This window comes from Elephantulus edwardii, unplaced genomic scaffold, assembly GCF_000299155.1.
Source record: "Elephantulus edwardii isolate Elephantulus edwardi_28Jun2011 unplaced genomic scaffold, EleEdw1.0 scaffold00072, whole genome shotgun sequence".
In the NCBI taxonomy this organism is placed as follows: Eukaryota; Metazoa; Chordata; class Mammalia; order Macroscelidea; family Macroscelididae; genus Elephantulus; species Elephantulus edwardii.
In genome coordinates this window covers 2,825,077-2,831,370 of record NW_006399822.1, presented here as the reverse complement: position 1 = coordinate 2,831,370, position 6,294 = coordinate 2,825,077, and the positions used below count along the sequence as shown (strand labels likewise).

Here is a 6,294-nt window from a genome sequence, read left to right as displayed (position 1 = left end):
CTGTGACATGCTTTTATGGGTTGGGCAGAATTCTTAGCTCTCTCTGCTCTTACACACATCACTTCTTTTCGGCATAGTTTGCAGCTTCCCCCTTCCCCCTTGTAAGTTTCATTTTATTAAATGTGACAGAAGCAGACACCATGGTGACTAAAGAGTTTAACCAAGATGGCTTAGACAGACTTCTGGCTGACCAAGATCTCCAACACAACAGCTGGGCACTGAATGACTATCTGAATGAATAGTACAAAGGAAAGAACTGAAGTGGGCATTTTGGTACAATTTATAGGGAAGGTAAAATAAACAGGACTTGCAGGTGGCCTGGTGGTGACCACAGAGTCACCCCTGTGGCTGTGGGGAAGCCGGGCTAAAGCCTTGCCCAGCTCTCGCTGTCACTGTCCCCCAGCATGTGCTTGTCAAAGAGCTGCTCTGCCAGACATGAGTCTGGGGTGCCCATCTTGCACAAGTTGGTTACGTGATCACCCAGTTGTTTGATGGATTTCACCTGCTCATCCAGAAATGCATCTCAGTGAAGTCACACAGATGAGGGTCGTTCTTGTCAGTGGCCAGTCTGTGCAGTTCCAGCAGGGACTGAGTCACAGTTTTCTCCAAGTGCAGCACACCCTCCATTGCATTCAGCCCGCTTTCCCGGTCATCCGGTCTGGTTTCTTGATGTCCTGAAGGAAGATGCGGCCACCTCGCTGCTTCTGCAGTTTCATCAGCTTCTCAGCATGTTCCCTCTCCTCGTGGGACTGGTGGAGAAAATACTTGGCAAATTCTTCAAAGCTACATCGCGGTTGAAGTAGTAAGACATGGACAGGTAGACACAGGAGGCGTAGAGCTCCAGATTGATCTGGCGGTTGATGGCCTCCAAGTCCTGGTTGTAGTTCTGGTGCCACCTGCAAAGGGGACGTGGTCATAACGGTGGTGGCAGAGAGGCGGCCACAGCTGCTGCTGGAGCGGAGGTGAGGCCCTTGGGGTGTCCGGAGATGCTGGTGTGAGGAAGGAGGTGGCGGAGGACTGGCTGGAAATGACCAGCAGGGGAAATGCGGGCGAGCACTGGGTTCTGTTCAAGCACTGTTGAAGCAGGAGACCATGGTGATTCTGCGAGGACCGTCTCTAGTTTGTAGCTTTTAACCTTGCTGACCAGCCCTTCTCAGGAAGCCTTGTTTTCATTGACAGCCTCACAGGGTATGAAGGAGAACTTCTGTCCTGACATAGGTGGAGAGCGCTCTGACACAAGTACTTAACAATGGGGAAGCTCTTGGCTTCTGGCGTATTTGGAATGGGCAGTCTCCTTCCATGTAATTTACTGCCTCTGAAAACCCACTGGAAGGCCAGCTGTGGGTCAGGTCTGTCTCAGTGGTACACAACAACAACAACTTGGCAATAACTGGCAAATTAGAAGAAAGGCTTTGCTGGAGTCAAGCATGGTTTTTAAGAACCTTCTATTAAGATGAGGCTCTGCTTTAACTAAGCTCTTTTCCTCCTGGCAGGTGGCCTCTGGGAACTAAGCTTTCATTGGTTTGCTTCCAGCACATTTCTTTCAGTGAAAAATACCGGCAAACAGATGCGCTTACAAGTTTCTGCCGTGTAACACCCTGGTTAATGAAACACTATAGCTTGGCTTCCATGTTCTTGGCAGTACGTGTGGTGGTTGAGGGGTGGAGTCCCAGTGGAGGGTGGAGGCGAGATTGAGAGGAGGGGGGTGAGGGCAGTTACAGTGACAATGAATTAAATTAACCAACCCGCCCATTGCATTGCATCAGCTTAGACTCAGAGCAACCCAGGGAGCAGAGTGGTGGTGTTGTGTGCTGTAGGGTCGAATCGACCCATAGCTGACCCGCCAGCAGGTTTTCAGAAGCAGTTAATTGCATGGAGGAGATTGCTCATTCCTGTCCCACAGAGCATCCAGTAGATTGGAACCGCAGGCCTTCGGGACTGCTTCTTCCCACTAGCCCGCCAGAGCTCCCCGTGGGCATGCCCTGTTAATGCAGAGGCGGCACCTCCTTGGGTTTCAGTCCAGCAGGGGCTCCAGTGGAGAAAGAAGAGCGGTCACTTCCCAGGGGGTTTGTGGGCTCAGGATCGCCCCCTGGAGGGTCGTCTGTGAATTTGTCACACTGAGTGGGAACAGGTTGGTTTTTTAAACTTTGTGGAGGCAGAATGCCACATCTGTGTCCAGCTTCCAGCCACCAGCTTCTGGGTGGCTTTCAAGAGCTGCTTTATGACAGGAGAGCTGCTTTCCCGCTGCATAGCATGCACATCCATTTCCTTCAAGTCAGCCTTCCTGAAGTGTAATTGAATGCATGATGCCGTGTGTACACTCCGTTGCTATCAAGATCTAGATCACTTCATTGCCTCATGTCCTTTGTCCTCAGTTCACATCCCCTTCCCACTCAGCTAGTGATCTGCTTTGTCACTCTGCAAACAAGTTTACCTTTTCTAGAAATGTCATACACACTGAATGGTTGTTAGGTGCTGTCAAGCTGACTAGCACGCACAGTGACCCTGTAAACAGCCCTTGAACCTTGTCTTGTCCTGCACTGTGCATATACTCCCCATCGTGCTCAAGCCCATTGTCACAGTCACTGGGCTAGACCATCTTATTGAGAGTCTTCCTCTGACCCTCCCTTTACTTTTCCCGCCCAGCGTGATCCCTTTTCCCAGTGACTGACCTCTCCTGATGGCACATCCAAAGTATGTGAGACCAAGTTTCACTCTCCTTGCCTGGAGCGAGTGCTCCGGTTGTACTTCCTCCAGGACAGAGTTGTTTGTTCTTTGAGCAGTCCATGGGATAGTCAGTACTCTTCACCAACCACCACAATGTAAAGGCATTGACTTTTTGTCTTCTGTGATCCTTATGCATTGTCTAGCTTTCAGATGCATTGAAAGCAATTTAAAAGATCATGGTTTGGATCAGGTACACCTTAGTCTTTAAACCGACATCCTTGCTCTTTAGCACTTAAAGAGGTCCTTAATAGCAGATTTCCTCAAAGTGGTACATTTTAAAAGAAAAATTTTTAATTGATTTTTACACATTCATTTACTTTGTGTTTCAGACCAATGAAATTCATTTTACATTGTAGCTTCTATAATTACTATTGCTCTGTGCCTATCATTAGGGAAAGAAGCATGGTGTAATCCCAAAGGCACACTGTTTGAATCCACCAGCTGCTCTCTGGAGGATGGGCAGTCTCCTCCCGTGTGATTTACTGCTCTGAAAACTCACTGGTGGGTCAGTTATGGATTGGTTCCAACTCAGCACACACACAACAACAGTGCATATTATTACCCCATCTTTCGAGTCTCTGTTGACTCTTTCCTATACCTTCATCTCCCCCTCATCTGCCTACTAAGCTCTGCTATCCTAGTGATTTCCATGCTCCCCCTTTTTCTGCCCTTCCCCCCTTTCTCCTTCCCTTTTGGACATCTATTCACATGTTAGTAGTTATCCTTGTATCTTTACAGTTATGATTTTGTGCAGCTCTTTGTTCTTAGGAGACTGAGTTCTCAGCATAATGCTGTCAGGACTCTCCCGTGGTATATGTGTTATTTTACAAACTCACTCTTCCTCGCGCTGCATAGAATTCTGTTGTGGGAATGTACGACAATTTCTCAATCCATCCATTTGTTGATGGGAATTTGGGCTGCTTCCATATTCTTGCTTTTGTGAGTACTTCTGCTTTGACCATTGGTGTACCTGTGACACATCTTGAGCTCTTGACTGCTACTGCCATCGGTGTTGATGTAGCTCTAAGTAAAATGAAATCGTTGATAGCTGCAGCCTTTTCTCCGTCTGTGATGCTCTTATCAGTCAGTCCCGTGGTGAGGATTTTTGTTTTGACTTTGAGATGTAGTGTCTAGATGACACAGTGTGTAATGTGTAGGAGCTCTGGAGTGCAGCAGGTAGGTGCAGAAACTCCATTCCAAAGCCGACTACCAGCTTGGTTCCAGCGCCAAGCAGCCCTGCAGGCAGAGTTGAGCTGCCTCACAGGGTTTCCATCTTTAAAGCTGCAGACCGCCTCATCTTCCCCTGGGGGTAACTGGTGGGTTTGAGCTAGCTGCCAGCCTTTCGGTTCGCAGCTGTATACTTCACCACTTTACCACCGAACTCCAGAGACCGCCGCTCCCAGCCCAGAAATCATAGACTTGGCACGTTTGAAAGCCTGCTGGTACCGTAGTTGTCAGTTACTGCCTGGGAAATACTGCACCATCGTCAGTACTTTTAGGAAAGAAATGAAAGCTTTCTTTTGCGGCCAAGGGTGATAGTCTGTGCCATTCCCCATTGAGATAGAATTCACATAGAAAACCTCTGGATTGTGCATTTTAAATGAGTAGTTCTTGACCAGTGGATAATTTGTTAAGTGGCATCATAGACCCTTGTATCTGTTCTGGTTTCTGTTGCTTGGCCAGTGCTGTGTGTACTGTGGTGCACTGTGGATCAGAACCCCTTCTCCTTATGGCCAAGGAGCAGGCTGTGTGACCTCCACAGTGTGTCAGCAGCACCCTTGGCTGCACAAGCCTCTGTTCTTGAGCTTATTCCCTCGCCTGCATGTGTCCTCGTTCGACCAGGAAAGGGAGGAAGCGACTTTGCACTTCTCAGCCTCTTTACTAGCGATGACCTTGGTTGTGTCTTCTCATCCTGAGTGCTTAGAGCTGGCATGGTGGTTACCTACCTGTCTTAGAAACGAGAAACTGTGGAACAAACACCAAAGTATTTCCCAATCGTTTCTTTGTGTCTTAATGTTTTGCCTCCTAGTCGGCTTTGAACTTTATTGGCCCTTTTGAAAGGAGGTGACTCAAAAGACTTCTGGGTACATGCTATGCTTCAGCGCCCTCTAGTGCCATGTTGTGGTGGAGTGTTGCAGAAATTGATGTTTGCTGTGACTGCCGGGTTGGATGTGTGAATGGTAAAATTAATTTCCTTGTCCTCTTGGACTGCTACTGAAGAATTTAGCCTTATTTCTGAGGCCAGTTCTTTGCCTTACTGTTAGCACAGATATCAGTATTTTAGTCCTCTCCTCAGACCCTGAGATCCAGAGCCTGAGGGCCATAGTCTCCCTGGCTCCTAGGGAACCAAGTTCGCAGGCCGTGCCTTAGCAGGAACCTGAGGAATTTACCAGCAGTAGGGGGCTCCCTCTTCCTGAAGTGGCTTTGTTTTTTCCAGGAGCAGTTTATCTGTTGGGATGTATTGGAAGATACGTATGCTCATCGTAATTCTTTTCAGTGGACATTGTCCTGTTGCCTTTGGAGTCTGTCCGTTCACATATGCGGACTGGTGGGTGTGCGTTCCCGTGGCAGTGAGGGCAGTTAGAGTTTCTCAAGGACACTTCTGCAGGTGTTGTCAGCACCCCATGACAGTCCCTTACTCCCTTCTGTAATTAGTCCTTCACCTCCAGACTCTGATGGAGACCTTCAGGCCCTGAAGGAGTAGAGAAACGCAGTCGGGCAGGGTGTACTTAGTGTACTTCCATGGCCCTCTGGTGTGCATTGTTTTGATAGTTGAGATTCCCTACATGTGCCTTTTGTGTTTTGTTTTTTGTGGCTTTTTTGCATGTGCCTTTTGATCTTTTGATGGACTTTTGGGGTTGTCTCCAGTTTGGACAAATGTTGTTGCTGTTAGGTGCTGTCAAGTCGAGCATAATGACCCTGTGAACAACAGATCTGAACTCTGCCCTATCCTGTGCCATCCTCATCATCTCCAACTCACTTGATCCCATTGCTGCATTCACTGTGTCGCTCCATTTCGTTGAGGGTCTTCCTCTCTTTCACTGACTCTCTACGTTTCCAAGCATGGTGTTCCTCCAAGGAACCTCCTCTCTCAGCAGAATTCCCAAAGGATGAGAGACCAAGCTTAGCTCTTGTTGCACTTTCTTCCAAGCCTTACCTGTTTGTTCTTTTGGCAACCAATGGGATATTTGCTACTCTCCTCCAATACTGTAGCACAAGTGTGAGCATAGACGTGTTTTTGTACACACACGCGCTCTCACACACATAAAGCTCCATCTTCCTTGTTTTAAGTACAAGTGCCCAGGAGTGGATTGCTGGACCATAGCTGACCATCCAGTGAGTTTTTCATAGGCTGTAAGTGTCATGGGAAGACATTGCCCATTTTTCTTCCTCTGAGCAGCTGATAGATTTGAACTGCCTGCCTTTGGGTTGGTAGTGCAATTCTACCCATTAGACCCCCAGAGTTTTTTCAGAAGTTACCAAGTTCTTTTCAGATTAAGAGTACTGAATGTACCATGGACTGCCAGGAAAACAAACAGATTCATCTTGGAGAGGATTAAACCAAGC

General features: G+C 47.9%; 1 pseudogene; it reads right to left on the bottom strand.

Moving 5' to 3' along the window:
• Positions 1 to 364: 364 nt before the first annotated feature.
• On the bottom strand, positions 365 to 5,209 carry LOC102864603 (annotated as a pseudogene).
• Positions 5,210 to 6,294: the final 1,085 nt, after the last annotated feature.